Source organism: Canis aureus, chromosome 17 (genome assembly GCF_053574225.1).
Source record: "Canis aureus isolate CA01 chromosome 17, VMU_Caureus_v.1.0, whole genome shotgun sequence".
NCBI classification, from domain to species: Eukaryota; Metazoa; Chordata; class Mammalia; order Carnivora; family Canidae; genus Canis; species Canis aureus.
Window position 1 is genome coordinate 52,224,252 of NC_135627.1, and position 11,193 is coordinate 52,235,444.

The 11,193-nt window shown below is 44.3% G+C and overlaps 1 long non-coding RNA gene across 1 annotated transcript; it reads right to left on the reverse strand.

Annotated features, from left to right (window-relative positions):
• Positions 1–2,835: 2,835 nt before the first annotated feature.
• LOC144287992 (uncharacterized) lies at positions 2,836–11,178 on the reverse strand. Its single transcript, XR_013355919.1, has 2 exons — positions 10,434–11,178; positions 2,836–3,380 (listed from the first exon to the last, which is right to left on the reverse strand). It is a non-coding gene; the product is annotated as an uncharacterized LOC144287992 (long non-coding RNA).
• Positions 11,179–11,193: the final 15 nt, after the last annotated feature.

Below are 11,193 nucleotides of genomic sequence, written 5' to 3' on the forward strand. Positions count from 1 at the left end.
CTTACTCATAGTTGCTCCTAGAAGCTCACAGTCTCAGAGAGGAGACACATACAGTGTTAGCTGGGATTTTCCCAGGTTTGAGTGCTGAGAAAATTAATCTAATGATCTTAAGCTAAAAGTCAATATATATGGTTCTTTTAATTGGGAATTTCAGGGATGTGGGTATCAGGCACCTCTGGATTCAGGCTTCAAGTATTTCTTTTCTTTTGTTTTTTTTTTTTTTAAAGATTTTTATGTATTTATTAATGAGAGACACACCCACACAGAGAGAGGCAGAGACAAAGGCAGAGGGAGAAGCAGGCGCCCAGGACCCGGGGATCACAACCTGAGCCCAAGGCAGACACGCTCAACCACTGAGCCCCCCAGGGGTCCCCAAGGCTTCAAGTATTTCATCAGAATTGGGTCTCTTTTGGGATATCTGGGTGGCTCTGTGGTTGAGCATCTGCCTTTGGCTCAGGGCATGATCCTGGGGTCCCCGAATTGAGTCCTGTATCAGGCTCCCTGCATGGAGCCTGCTTCTCCCTCTGCCTGTGTCTCTGCCTCTCTCTCTGTGTGTCTCTCATGAATAATAAATAAAATCTTAAAAAAAAAAGAATTGGGTCTCTTTCTACCCCACAACACTGGTCTCCAGTGGGTTCTTAGATTTTCCTATGGAGCCAAAGTTCTAGGTATCTGTGATATTAGTACCAGTAATTTGAGAGAGAGATGAATTCTTTCTCTTCCAGGGTCCCATCAAGCCTCTGGGTGGCCAGGCTGCATCTGGTGCCTCCCCTGTGTGTGGGAGAGGTGGGGGCCATATAAGTGATAGCCCCAGTAGGTGGAGAAAGGAGTTTCTGAGAAGAAAAGAACCTGGCCAGAACAAAAGTAGTAGATGTCTGCTGCAGATATGTATACAAATAATTGCAGGTCAGCACGATGAATACTATAGTATAGGAAACACAAGCGAGGTCCAGTGGGGACATAGAAGGGGTTATCAACTCTACTGGATGTGCTCTAGGTAACGCCAAATAAACCCCATAGAAGGTATCGCACATGATGCATTTTTTTCAAAATTAAAATAGAAATACATTAATTATATTCAACATTGTTTCTCTACAGCTCCATGGCTATTACTGCCTTTCTTGTTCATTTTTCATTCCTAGATCCAAGCACAGTCCTTGCATGTTTTAGTAACTCAACAAATATTTGTTGGAGTTTTAGAACAACCATAAGATAATCTCTTGTTTAGATGAAGATTATTATTTAAAGATTTTATTTATTGATTCATGAGAGACACAGAGAGGCAGAGACACAGGCAGAGGGGGAAAAAGTCTCCCTGCAGGGAGCCCAATGGGGGCCTTGATCCGGACCAAGCCCTGACCTGAAAGTAGATGCTCAACCACTGAGCCACCCAGGCATCCCTAGATGAAGATTTAAAGAATTCGAAGCACAAAAAAAATCATGCTGAAATTTACATTCCACTTTTTGGGATGCCTTAACTTTTACCCAGAGACTCCATTTTGAAATAACATCAGAAGTCAGTTCTATTTTTAAAGTGTTTTTTTTTTTTTTTTTTTTTTTTTTGTCACAAACATCTGATAGCCTTGGGACGCCTGGGTGGCTCAGTGGTTGAGTGCTTGCCTTCAGCCCAGGATCCTGTAGTCCTTGGATGGAGTCCCACATTGGGCTCCCTGCATGAAGCCTGCTTCTCCCTCTGCCTTTGTCTCTGCCTCTCTCTCTGTGTCTCTCATGAATAAATAAATAAAATCTTTAAAAAAAAAATACATCTGACAGCCTTGATTTGATAAGTTCTCAGGGTTCTTGCCCCATGATCAAATAAAGCATTATATGAGAACACTATGCAAGCGTTGTAAAATCATGGAAAAATTTAAGCTGCTTTGATTAAAAGTTTGGAAACTCAGGTCTTTAACTTATTCTTGTGATATAAGGGCAGTTCATAAAGAATCTAGAGTGTTCTTAGTCAGCTTGTTTCTCTATCCAGCGCCTCCCTGGAGAATTTATATATATTTTTTTCCCACTCTGGTCCAAACAGGCCCGAAAGCACATAGAATTCAAGTAGACTGTGTATTTATTAACTAATGGCTAATCAGGAACTGGTGAAAAAATTATTAGGGTGAGGATTTTTGACTTATTAATATTTGTTACTTAGCCCAAATAGCTTTTGATCTTTGTTTTTAAGCACTGTTACTTCATACCTTAGCTCACTTCATAAAGGGTCTGTGTGGATTTTCTCCTCCGACTGTATTTTCAATGGACCTCAGGCACTGGGTTGGACTCATCACCCTTGGTTTGCCTCCCACTCATCTCTGGTCCATGCCTGGCTTGGGTGTTTATTTGTTGATAAATTAACGGACACTCATGAACTCATTATCCAATTAGAGAAGGAACACACTGACCATAACTTCCATCTTTCATGTGCTCCTGCCCTGGCCCATTTACCACCCCCACCCCGGGACTCCTCCCACTACATAGAGCCATAATTCAAAATTTTGTACTTTTATTCATTCTTTATCTAAAATATTTTTTATTGGAGCATGTGGGTGGCTCCACCGGTTAAGTGTCTGCCTTTGGTTCAGGTCATGATCTCAGGGTCCTGGGATAGAGCCCCACTGCTCAGTCGGGGGAGCCTGCTTCTCTCTTTCCCTCTGCCTCCCCACCGCCTGTACTCCTTCTCTCATGCTCTCTCTCAAATAAATAAATAAACTCTTAAAAAATAATAATAATCAATTGCTCCTCACAATCTCAGGCCAGCTCTTTCTGCCCATGGGTCCTGTCTGGGTGCTATAATAAAAATAAATAAAATAAAATATTTTTAATCACACATACATGCATGCAAACCACATAATGATTAGTTTTAATTGTTTATGACTTTTATAGAAAAGATGTTATGCCCTATATAATTTTCCAGGACGTTGTTCCCATTTAGTTTTCTATTACTAAGAGTCATCCGTATTGTTGTGGCTGCTGTGATTCATTCATCTTCACCACTATGTAGTATTTCACTGGGTGACTACACTGGCATATATTTATCTGGCCTCCAGGACACTGGAGTTCATTCACATTTCTTGCTGTGATACAGAGAGCTGCAGTGGAGATCTTCATATGCGTGGTTCTCTCTCCTGGTGCATACCTGGAGTTTTCCTCAGTTTATACCCAGGAATGGAATGTGGGTTGGTGGTAGGGTGGGTGAAAGTTCACCTTCTCAAGACAATGCCAGACTGTTTTCCAAAGTAGTCGTAGCAACCTATGCTCTCCCCGGCAATGTGTTAAGATATCCTATTGATTGGTCTTCTTCAGAACTTGGTATTGCCAGATGTCTTAATTTTTGCGAATCGGATGGACGTAAATTGGTATCTCTTTATGGTCTTGATTTGCATTTCCTGGATTATTTATGAAGAATTTAATGAATGGAACAGGAAAAAATGATTATCCATATGAAAAGTAAATCAGATTCCCATCTGACATCAGACATGCAAATCAATTCCAGATGGATTAAGGATTCAACTGTCAAAAGCAAAACTTAAAAATGTTTAGAAGAAAACATGGTTAAATAACTTTAGGTCTTGAGGGTAGGGGAGGATTTCTTAAACAGTTGACACCAAAAAAGCTCACTACAAAATAGAAGTGTGAATCTGACAATAATAAAATTAACCTGTATTCAACAAAAGACCTGTTAAAGAAGGTGGAAAGATGAACTATAAACTGAGGGAAGATGTGTCACATACAATGAAGAATCTGGATCAAAAATATTTTAAGAATTCCTACAAACCTGTGAGGAAAGGACACCACAATAGCAAAATAGGCAAATGACACATATTTCATGAAAGAGGAAACACAAAAGGCCGATTTTCGTATGGCAAATTCAATTTCCTTAATTTTGAAAAGCATCTTTTGAATAAAAATAGGAGAGTTTAAAAGCTCCTATGGTCTTCTTCCAGGCTAAGAAAAAAACCCCAAACATCTAGAAAAACACAATGCAAACTTAAATGTTCCTCTAATATTCCAGGAAAAGCAACTAAAACTAAAGGAAAAAATATTTACTAATGTATTTTAAGTTCGCTCTCTGATTTTGGTTATTCCTGTTGCCTTACACATCAATGGCACTCAATAACAGTTAATTAATTGATTGATTCACTGTGCCTGATTTTCTGTAAGTGTAACTTTGATTTCTTTCAGACTTGGAACAGATGGGCACATAGTTTTGAGACATTAATAAACATCATAAAACATGATCTTCTTTCTCTGAACTCTGTGCCCTGCTCGCTATAAGAATAAAGCATCCACTTGAAGGAAGAAATCAGATTTAATCTAAAAGGCATGGTATTGCTATGCAGAGCCCAGACCCTGTGGTTGACAACAAAGTGCTTAGTCGGCATTCAGAGCACAAAAGAGGATGGGAATGCCCCCAGGCCCCCTGCACAGCCGGACCTTGAAATCAAACAAATGTGCTTTTATAAAACAGGCCCTACATTGTAAGGTGCCCTCACAGAGCACCAGTGTAAGAAAGGTGGCATTTCAGAAAGTAGGTGCTTCTTTTGTATCAGATTGTTAACATGTGAGCTCACAGTATTTTTTTTTTTACAACTTTTTTTTTTTTTTAGTTAAGAAAACAGCTCAGAATGTTAACATTTCTGAAGGCTGGTCAGTAGGAGAGTATCTAAAGGAATTTGACTGATGCGCTAATATTGCCTTGCATTTTTTGCAGCCACGCCCTAGGTAGTGTAATCTTTGTGTTGATTGATTGGTTGGAAATTACACACTAAAGAGACTTAGAATTGTGTATTTTCTTTGACCCAGCAATTTATAAATTTATTCTATGAGTAAATCTATGAATGTATTCTAAGGAAACAATCATGAATGAGCCTAAATATATCGCTACTAAAATATTCAACCAAGTATTGTCTATAAAAGTGAAAACAATCTAAATGTGCAAAGTGGGGAATGGATCAATTGTAATCTATGCCTATACCCGTGAAAATGATGAGGAGAATCTTTGAAGACATGGAACCTGATCTTATGGTCACAGGTTATTAAGCAGTATATAAGGTAGGATTCTATTTAAAGCACATACAGCAATGTATGCCTAAAGAACACAGACTGGAGAGATACGCACCACGCAGGAGAAGTGAAAAGAAAGTACAAATGAAGAAAAGGCCCCAGGACAGCTGCGGAGCACAGAGAGATTAGCAGAGATAGAAAGATTAGGAGTGGGCACCTGGGTGGCTCAGTTGGTTAAACATCTGCCTTGGGCTCCCAGTCATGATCCTGGGGTCCTGGGATCGAGCCCCATATCTGGCTCCCTGCTCACCAGGGAGTCTGCTTCTCCCTCCTAGGCTCACACTCTCTCTTGCTCTCTCTCAAATAAATAAATAAAATCTTAAAAAAAGAAAAGATTAGGAGTAAAAAGACAAACATAGAAACAAATAAAAAAAAACTTGGGAAAATACCGGTTTGAAGGAATTTTAAAAAATACGCTTGAGTCAACTCTCAAAATATAAGAAAACCAGTGGAGACTGTATCTAGTTGCAGCTGCAACAGATTGCCACAAACTTAGCTGCTGAAGTCCATAGAAATTTATGATCTTACAGGTTACAAGTCCAATAGTTTTTCTCTGTGAGCCAAAGTCAAGGTGTTGGCGGAGCTGTGTTCCCTTGTGGAAGCTCTAGGGGATTTTCTTTCCTTGCCTTTTTCTGCTTCTAGAGACCACTCACACCCCTGGCTTGTTGTCTCTCCCTCCATCTCCAAAGGCAGCACTGTTGGACTTCACACCATTCTTCCTTTGTCACATCTCCCTCTGACCACAGCCAGGAAGGGTTCTCTGCTTTTAAGGACCCCAGTGATCCAGAGTTATCTCTCCCTCTCAAGGTCCTCAACCTTCATCCCATGATGGTCATTTTGCCACATGATTATGGGGATTTGGACCCGGGCACCTTTGAGGGGCTGTCATTCTGCCGACAGCAGGAGCCTTGCAAGCATAATATTTCTAAGATTCATCTAGAAATTGTTCTGTGTGTGTCAATAGTTTGTTCTTCCTATTGCTGAGCAGTATTCTGTTGTAGGAATACATCACAGAATTGTACGTCTATTCTTCTGTTGATGGATGTTTCGGTTATTACCAGTGTTGGGCTACTATGAATAAAAACGCATTTTTACATTATTTTTTATTTCTCTTGGGTAAAGATGTTGGAGAATTGCTAGATTGCAGGGTAATCCCATGTTTGACTCTTCACGTGTTTACTGGTCATTCATAGACCTTATTTTTGTCAGGTGTGTTTTCAAGTGTTTAGCCCATGTTTCCTTTGTAGATGGTTTTTCTATGTTCTTTTAAAAAATTTATTTATTTATTAATGAGAGAGACACACACACACACACAGAGAGAGAGAGAGAGAGAGAGGCAGAGACACAGGCAGAGGGAGAAGCAGGCCCCATGCAGGGAGCCTGATGCGGGTCTCAATCCTGGGACTCCAGGATCATGCCCTGGACCAAAGGCAGACGCCCAACCACTGAACCACCCAGGAATCCCGGTTTTTCTATGTTCTAAAAACAAATCCTTTGTCAGATGTATGTATTGCAGCACTTTCTTTCAGTCTGTGGCTTGTCTTTTTCTTTTTGTAATGGTCTCTCTGATGAACCAAAGTCTTAAATTTTGATGAAGTCTGATTTCTCAATTTAGAATGCAGCGTGAGAAAAGGTTGGCCAAGGAGAGACCTGTTGGGAGGTCAGAGTGTAATTTCACAGAGGAGGATTCAACAGGGCCCTGAGGAGATGTGGTGAGGTGGTTAGGGGGTTAGGTGGATATTCAGGATAAGTTTCAAGGAGAGAGTGGTCAGTGGTGTGAATGCGGAAGAGATGCCAATTAAGATCGAGAACTGGTCTTTAAAAATGTAAGAAGTTGCCCTGTTTCTTTTTCTAAAGATTTTTTAAGGGCACCTGGGTGGCTCAAGGGTTGAGCGTCTGCCTTCGGCTCAGGTCGTGATCCTGGGATCCGGGATCGAGTCCCACAACAGGCTCCTGAGAAGAGCCTGCATCTCTCTCTGCCTATGTCTCTGCTTCTCTCTCTCCGTGTGTTTCTCATGAATAAATGAATAATTCTTTAAAAAAAAATAAAGATTTTTTTAAAAGTTTATTTGGGAGAGAGAGAGTGTGAGAGAAAGAGAGAGGGAGCACGAGCCGTCAGTGAGGGGCAGAGGGAGAGGGAGAAGCAGGTTCTCTGAGCAGGAGGGCCTGATGTGGGCCTGGATCCCAGAACCCCAGGATCATGTCCTGACCCGAAGGCCGCAGCTTAACTGACTGAGCCACCCAGGTGCCCCAGAAGGTGCCCTGTTTCAAAATCATAAGCAGCCTTAAGTCTTTTTTTCTGGAAGGAAACCTGTGTGACCAAATGACCTTCTGGGACCAGAAATGTGTGTAAATCCCAGCGTGAGGCTGTATGGTTAATTTAGGTTCAGGTCTGGTTAATTTAGGTTCATGGCTCCCCACCCCTCCTCAGTAAGGGACAAGGTCATATTTGAACAGCGAGGTCACTTAACATCTTTGTCAATATGACCATGTGGCTGGGACCACAGGAGGCCCTGGGCTAGAAAATGGAACAAGTCAGAAGGCCCTGTGGACCACAGGTTTAACCTCTGCCCTATGTCTGGTTCTACAGCAGTGGACTCCTGTAAGCCATAGAGATAGGTGAGGGCGCGTTAACTGAAGCATCGTTTGTTGACAGAGGAGAACTGAAAACAAATCCCCATCAACTGAAGAGTGGATAAATAAACCGTTCTGTAGTCATTAAATGGAATTCGATTTGGCAGATTCAGTGAATAAACTAGATCTGTGTGTATCAACATATGTAAAGACAATGTTGAGCGAAAACAAAGCATGTTGCAGCATTAAAGTAGTTATGCAAATTTTAAAACTATATAAAGCCTTACCATACTTTTTTTTTTTTACGTAAACATATCAATATAATTTCAGTACAAAAACATGGCGTGGGAGGGTACTTAGCAAATTCCTGGTAGTTGGTTGTCTCTGGGGAGGGAGGGGGATAGGGCTGGGAAGGACAACCAAGGGGGATATATATATATTTTTAAGATTTATTTATTTATTCATGATAGACATAGAGAGAGAGAGAGAGGCAGAGACACAGGCAGAGGGAGAAGCAGGCTCCATGCCAGGAGCCCAAAGCGGGACTCGATCCCAGGACTTCAGGATCGCGCCCTGGGCCAAAGGCAGGCGCTAAACCACTGAGCCACCCAGGGATCCCAACCAAGGGGGATACTGACCTTGTCTGCATTTTTCTATTTCTCTTATTCAAAGTATTTGAGGGGCACCTGGATGGCTCAGTTATTTAAGCCGCTGCCTTGGGCTCAGGTCATGATCCCGGGGTCCTGGGGTTGAGCCTCACTTAGGGCTCTCTGCTCAGCAGGGGAGTCTGCGTCTCCCTCTCCCTCGGTGTGCTCTCTCTCCCTCAAGGAAATAAATAAAATATTTAAAAATAAATACATAAGAGCACTCGAAGTGTAGGGGAAAAGTGGTCAATTTAATTACTTAATTAGGAAAATGTAAATTAAAGCCACAGGAAAAGGAAGGAGGAGGAGGAGGAGGGAGGTGGGAGGGGAGGTGGAGAGGTGGAAAGGAGAAGAAGAAGAATTGCAGTTAGGTGCCAGACACCGTCACCAGAATGGCTAAAATTAACACGTCTAACAAGATCATATTTTGACACAATATGGAGAAACTGGAATTCTTACACATGGCAGGGAGTGTAGATTCATTCAACCGCTGTTGGTCTGAAAACTGTTTGGCAGTATCTTTGAAAGCTAAGCATATGCCCATGCTGTGATTCTGAAATGCCACTCCTGGGTATAAACTCAAGAGAAGTGAGTGTGTGCCCCAAAAGAAATACACCCCAGCTGTTCATAGCAGCTTTGTTTATGTTAGCCGATGACTAGAGATCATCCAATTTGGTTATGCTCCTCCTCGATGCATATCCTAGAGACTCTATCATGTACACCAAAGAGACAGGCCCAAGGATCCTCATTGCAAAGCCACTTACAGTAGCAACAGCGACAAACAACAGCAAAATAACAACCCAAATGTCCACCAGCCGGAGGACGGCTTAATACCGCAACAATATAGATGAATCTCGAAGGCATTATGCTAAACAAAAGAAGCCAAATGTGCAAGAACACACATGGTGTGATTTTAAGGAGTTTTCAAAGTAGGCAGAATTCCTGGTGACCGAATTCAGAATAGGGGTTACTCATCGGGTGTTATTATTTTTTTTTTTAAGATTTCTAAAAAAAATTTATTCATGAGAGAGAGAGAGAGAGAGGCAGAGACATAGAGGGAGAAGCAGGCTCCATGCAGGGAGTCTGATGCAGGACTCGAACCCGGGACTCTGGGATCACGCCCAGCGGAAGGCGGCGCTAAATGGCTACCCAGGCTGCCCCTCAGGGGGTGTTCTTGACTAGAAAATGGCATAGGCACCCTTTGGGGGATGAAGACAAAATACCACATCTCGATCTGGTTGGCAATCACACAGATGGATGCACAGGTAAATATTTATCAAAGGGCACACTCAAGATCGGTGTACTTTATCGTATGCTTTGTCTCAAAAAATACCCAAGGCAAAAATAACAATATGGTAACGTGTTAATTCTCACTGTGGATACAGAGTACTATTACCTAATTCCCTATATTTTCCTGTATATTAAAATTTAAAATTGGGAGAGAGAGAGAGTGTGTGTGCAGCAGTGACACTGTTTCATAGCCAAAGTGACAGTCGTCCTAGAGGGGCCTTCTGCCCAGCCACCTCCCCGATGCTTGGATGAGTTCCCTTACAAATGGGGTACAGATGACAACAACTAACTAACCTCATTGTCACGCGCTCAGGACATGGCTGCTAAAAAGTGGGGCGTTTTGTAGGCTCTTCTAAAGATCGCTTTGGCTGATTCTTTCACTGACAGGGACTCCCAGCCATCATGCGTGACCTGGGCTGGGGTGTCCACCACCCTGCACCCCAGCCCCCCGCTCCGAAAGCAGAACTGCATTGGGAAAGCAGCTCCTTGGCCTCAGCTTCCAGATTGGTTGCTGCTGGGTCAAGCCCAGGGCATCACCACTGGGTGCTGTGGCAAGTCCAAGAGCATGAGGAAGGAAAGGAGAAGAAGAAAAAAAAAAAAAGAATTTAAAAGGGAGATGGGAAAAAAGACAAAGAGAGGGAAAATGAAGGATGCATAGACGTAGCCCTGTGGCTTCAGGGAGCTGCCCTGGGTGACGTGCTTCCTTACTTGGAGCCTCTCCCGTGTTGCCTCAGTCCTTCACCTTACAGGTGGGGGAGGAAGGGTGTGTGTGGTGAAGCCCAAAGTGGCTCCCAAACCAGACAGACCTGCCTTTCCATCGCTACCTGACTGGCACCTACTTCATCTCCGGTGCCTCAGTTTCCTCACCTGTGCAACTAGCAGTGATTCCACCTCTCAGTATCGCTGTGGGGCTGGAAGTGGTGCGTGCCACGACGTGACCCAGGAGGCTCTCGACGACCAGGGTTAAGATGCCTCTCTCCCCTCCGAGGCCAGTTTTGTGGCTCAGAGACCCTGGCAACCTCGTCCCATAGAACTTTCTCCGCGGTGGCAGACGTGTGTGTCCGGTGAGCTTGAGGGGCTTGAGCTTTTCAGTGCATTTTAGTCGTTTTGCATTTGCATAGTCACCTGCGGCTAGTGGCTGGGCCCGGGCCGGCACGGGGAGCTCTGCAAGGCCGGGACTGGTCCCCCGCAGGTGGCCCGTCCCTACGGACGCCGAAAGGCGCCGGGTTTGCGCCGCATCTACGCAGTCGTTTCTTGCCCCGACAATAAAGCTCCTCCTGAATAGAGTCGGGGCTGGCGTGAAAGCCCGGGCCTGGGTCACACTCGGGCGCCGGGATGGGGGCGGTTAGGGCCTGCAGCCGCGTGGCCTCCACCTCTGTGTCCCTCTCGCCCCACCCCCTGCGCCCCGTTGCCCACCATCCCCCACCCCGCCTGGGCCTGCGGGGGCTCCCCGTCCCTCGCAGCCAACCAGAGCTCGGCCCTTCCACTTCCCGGCTGCAGGGGGTGCAGGGCGCGCGGCAGGAAGCGGGGAGCTGCACGGCGTCCGCAGCCCTCCGGGGCCCGGGGCGACGCGGCCGCTTCAGCGAGTCGGGGCGTCGGGGCGTCGGGGCGCGCGGGCCAAGCGCAG